The sequence below is a fragment of the Drosophila ficusphila genome, unplaced genomic scaffold, assembly GCF_018152265.1.
Source record: "Drosophila ficusphila isolate 14025-0441.05 unplaced genomic scaffold, ASM1815226v1 contig_855, whole genome shotgun sequence".
NCBI classification, from domain to species: Eukaryota; Metazoa; Arthropoda; class Insecta; order Diptera; family Drosophilidae; genus Drosophila; species Drosophila ficusphila.
Window position 1 is genome coordinate 1060769 of NW_025064807.1, and position 5558 is coordinate 1066326.

Consider the following 5558-nt stretch of genomic DNA (forward strand, 5'->3'; position numbering starts at 1 on the left):
AGTAGAATGGACTAAATTAACTCAAGTTATTTTAACCTAATGTTTAATCAAATTCATTCAAAAATACATACATGCAAAGTTATATTATTATATTATACAGCGTTGACACTCGATTAGACTATAAATTTAATTGCTATTAATCGACCAAATTCGGTTTAATTTAATTATAAAAATAATCCTATTATACAGTTTAACGCGCTTACAAATAAAACTATAAATTGTATTTAACAGTAAATTGTATTTCCTTATGTAAATAAAAAGTTTACTTTAAATTATATTACAGCAAATAAAATTAGTGAAAGCGTTTCTGAGTTTTTTTGCTATTTTAGAATTTTAAATATGTCGAAAATATCCATTTGTCGATCATTTTAGGATTTGATTTCTAATGGTATATATACTTTTTGCTAGTTTTCATAATAAAAAATATTTGTTTCATTGAAAACATTTTTGACTACTCTACTTATAATTCTTAAAACAAACTTATAATTTACACTCCACAAATATTATGCGGAATATTTTTAGGTATAAATTTAATTTTTACATACCTGATTGGTTCAGATCTTGGCTAAACACAGTTCTTGTTAATTCGCCGCGCTTAGTGAAGTTTCAATGCGGCAGATGGAGCCACTGCGCTGGTTGAATGAATGAAACAACTTAAATGAATTTAAATCTGTTTATAAATAAATAATATAAATTATTTAAGTGAAAGTACAAAACAAATTTCAATTTAAATAACAATTTTGTGGTAAAATTATTTATTTAGCTTAAACGTATACTTAACAATATTGTTTCTATAGAGGTTTTCGATGGGCTTAAGTTTAGAGAAAAAATAAAATTATAAACACTTTTCATTTAGAGCTCTTGCTTTTGTTATCGAGTTATTGTTGGAGTTAAATAATGTTGGCAATGTTTGCCACGTGCTTAATCCGGCCCTTAAAGTTTTGAATCCATTTGCATTCGGGCTATGTATTGGCTTGCACTTGATAATTGGTTGTAGAAATAACCCCTCGTCTGGTATTCGCAACCCAAATCGGAAACCAGCACGCGCCACTTCTTCAGCGGCCCCATTTGGTTTGGGGCAACATGTTGCTGGGTCCCATTCTGCAGGTTGGTAGGATTGGATTGGTTTGGATTTTTTTGTAGCCATTGTAGCCACTGTAGCCACCCACGACCCACCGTTGCCATCGACCCTTTTTTCATGGCCCGCAGGCTCTTGACTTGTGCTAATTAACTGTAAGCGAAATAACGCAAAATGCGCTTTAATTGAATCAAAACGGAGAGTGAATGGCGTTTAAACAATATCACGAATTCCGCTGGTGCAAAAAAGAAGCAGCAAAGTAGCCAAAAGTATATATTTCCGCTGCTCCGTTTTCGGATTTTCTTGCGCCACATTAAACACACACTGGGGGCGCAGAGAGCGAAGTTTTGGGATAAAAGTAACCATTTGACAACATCATCGCCATGCTCCCCTTTTTCGAGCTGATTAAATTGCTACTTACTTCAGACGATGAGGATGATGATGACGGCGTCTTCGCTTTGCCCGCTGCCTTTGTTCCCGGCCACCTTTTCAATAGCTTGCGATATTTTTCCTCCTCCCGCTTCATTTTTTTTTCGTCGGCCCAAATGTGTCTAGCACTCGGTCCTTCCCCAGTTGGTTACCTTAAGTGGTAGCAGGCCCTTGCCTATCGCGTATCCTTGGGCCGAGTCCTTTCGCCTCTCCAGTACTTGAACCCGTAAGAGCGTAAAACTATTTATGGATATTTGTCGCATAAACAAGTTGACCCGAAGGGCTGAGGTTGAGGCTGCTGCGATGAAAGCTTTAAGAAACAATTTCTTTCTTCATGCATACACTTGAATATACTAATAGAAAAATTCATTAAATTATAAAGGGTGGCTGGGGTTAAATCAATAAGTAAACTATCCTCTAGCTGGTTTCATAAAATAAGTAAAACGACAAAAATTTCTTTCATACTCCTTTTTAAAACGTATTTAATTAAAATAAAAGCTGAACAATTGAGAATAAATAAAATGAACTATATAAAAAACAAAAGAAGGCTGTTTAAAACAAATAGGTTTTTTTTTATCCACAACTCATTATTTTGTAAAAACTTAGGACATAGATAATTTCAAAATTTATTTCTGATACATTTATTTGTTATTACCAATTAGCAAATATTTTCCTTAGTGTAACGCCTTGTATTTCGATTTCTTGCTATAAATCCAGGACTTATCCTTTAAGCGGCTTAAAGAGGTTACACCAACTTATCGCATGTTCGGCAGTCGAAGAAGCTCGAGGCAGTGAAAAAGTTTTAGTTTCGATTTCCGTCTGGCCCCTGCGAGATCGCTTTCAATTTTAATGATGATGGGTTTATTGTATGATTTCTTTTCGCCTTTGTTTATGCTGCTGCCGCTCATAACTTGTCATAAATTTGACAGGCGAACTGGCATGCGGGTCCATTATAATCGCATATATCTGAATGCGGGGAGCTCGTCTTCGTCATTCGATGATTCCCACATAGTTTTGGATTGCAAATAATAATGACGCACTAATTGCAGCGAGTTAAAGAATTGCCGGGCGGTACTTGGCTTCCATCAATTGAGGAGCCATAAAATGCGAGTAAAACCGAGCCGAAAAAAGAGCCAGTCGAAGTAAAAGTTTACTTTACGACGGAGCAATTGGCTATGAAATTAATTTTAGTGGAGGACAGAAGCTGTTAGTTGCAGTCTCCGGGGCAGGAACTGAAATTAATGTCGCGTGCAGCCGCAAAATGAAGGAAGCGGTTCCCCCTTTTTCCTTTTCCCCCCGGCTATTTTCTCCTGTTTTCCTCCCAACTTGTGTGGCACATACAGTGTCGTTTACCTGGCGCGTTCTTTGAAGTCGATGGCTCTTTGAAGTGCTGCTAGTCATAATCATAATAACTGCATCGGGTGGCGCCCGCTGGCCAATTAGGAAGTTTTCCCAATGAGAGAGAGAGCATCGAGCAAGCCGAAAAAGATCGCTGACCACTTGAGATGATTGAGCGATTCGGGCCAAAAACGAAAAACAAGACGTCATTTTGTGGCAGGTGTCTGTAAAAATGTTTAGACTTCTGCCCGAAAGCTTGGCAAGTGTTTGATTTACCTGAGCATGTTTTCTCCCCCGGCGAGAAATTGTTTTTCATAAACAACTTCGGGGGAAATGGAATTTTCTTTGGCAGTTAGGAAAACACAGGAAATGGTTTACAACAGTTTAAAGTAGAGTTGGCACTTCAAAGGGCTTTCTTTTTTTTTGGCGACAATTAGCCGAACCTTTAAACGGACCTCAGTCATGCCATTGTCACATTAGATGGGGCTCAAGCTGGGGAGTTGATTTGCACAAAATGTTTTGACATTGCAATTTTACGCTACATTAAACATTCGAAATGGCCCAGAGTCACTGAACCTTTCCTTTTCCAAAAGGGGTTACAATTTTCGGCTTAATTACTTTCGAATCAAGTGGAAAGTCAAATGGGGTACGATTTTTTAGGTACTACTTGACAGAAGTAATAATTTCTTAAAAATTTTATTTGTATTCGTAGTTTATGTTAATTAAAAAACATATTTGGTGATTTGCCTCAATTTCATTTTCTAACCGAATTCAATTGATCAATAACTACAATATTATTAAAAGTTACTGATGAATAAATGTTTTATAATACCAAATAAATAAATTAATTAGGTATGTTCAGTGTTGTCAATAAGGTGTTTTTCCCTTAATTTGATTTTCCCTCAGTTCCTTTTATTAACCCTTAACTGACTCATCCTGTAGATAATCCCTTGGGGTGGCTAATATATTTTAAGCCGCAATCGCAGCCTTCGATTCGTGTATTGACAGCACTCGAGCGATGAGATTATCCGATCATGCCTCCGCCGAATCATCGTCAATCACTTCCATATCAGCAGCTTAAGTAGTTCATTAGAAGCCATTAGAATGAGGACCCGGGGCAGAGATTAGACGGCGTCTCGTCTTCCTCCGCTTCTTTTGGGTTCTGCGATCTGGGATCCCAAAGTGCCGCAATGAAAAGACACTTGAAGAGCAATTCCCTCACCTTCTCGCCCAAAGACACGGGCCCATTGTCAAGCCAATAAAACTGGTCAGCTCCGTTTCTCGATTCTGGGCTCTCGACTTTTTGTCCCATTCTCATACAGCCATCAGCCATATATATTCCCATTCCCCAGCCGATTCCCATCGGACGGACAGACACTTATCTTTTTTGGGGACCGGGGGGCGCTTGTAGTTGGGAGTGTAAGTGTAAGTAAAAGTAAATTAGATAAACGCCGAGAACGAACAATCATGCCACACAGTATATACTTACTGGCCTTTCTCGGAGCGTTAAAATGAATCTTAATTGAACCAAAAAAAAAATACGACGGCGATGAACGATCAAAGTCGGTTTGCCGCTTTTTCGATCGTCGCAGGAAATATGCCTGGTCAGAGCTCAATGAAATTGACAAATGTTTGGACAAATAGACAAACCAAACGATGATTTTTCCGCCCATGTTGTTTTTGTAATTAACTTGGGCAAATATTGGGTGCCGATCAGGTAAGAGTTTATCGGGTTTATGCGCTGTCCAGGGGTTTTGGGTCAAAAGTTGTAGCTAAAAAACATTTTTGCCGAGTGCCTTGCCCTTTTGGGAATGTCTAAGAGTCTAAGAGAGTGAACGAAAAAAGGTAAATAACAAACAGCTAAACAGTTGAAGACAAGTGGAAAGTTGAGTTGCCTACATGGAGAGAAATATTTTTTTTTTAAATAATACAACCATTTCCTAAAAAAGATACAAAAGAATCTTTTTAAATTTATGGGTATTTTTTATGTTTTTACATTAATTTTTGTAGAAGCAGTGACAAAACGCCTGATTTCTGCAAATGTATTATTAATTAGTTGCACAAATTAAAGGTGAAACTTAAAAGTTGTAGTCTCTTTATATCGTTATTAAGAAGGACCTAAAAATAAACCTACCTACATTAGGATTAAAATAGAGTTGAATTAGCTTGATAAAAACCTTAACATCCAATCCAATCCAATGTGAAATAATTTTTTAATTATTACAATCTATTTAATTGGTAGTAGTAGCAATATTTTTTGTCTCTGCACCCGGATGGATAAACCTGCGGAGAAAAGTGTCTAGGAGATTGAAAGACTCCCTGATGGATGGACTGACTGAGCAAGCAAACATGGAAAAACCTCGGCAAACCAAACCGGGGTTTATCTGGCGGAAAAAGATAAACCCAAGAGTGAGGGGGAAATGCGCGGTAGCCGGGAGAAGCGACTAACCCAGGGACACTTCTACTTCCACTTGCCGGCCAATTATCCACGGAGCAATTACGGCTGACAAGTTGTCGCCATAATTAATGAAGTGTTGTCCATATATTGTGACCGGCGATCAATTGGCGGCACGTCGAACATGCAACATGTTGCAAGTTTATCACTGGCTGCGCACGCATTTTCGACCCTCGAAATGCGCCAACCACGACCGCGTTTGCCATCGGCAACGACAACGGCAACGGCAACCCACGACGGCCTGCTGTCGATGATTCA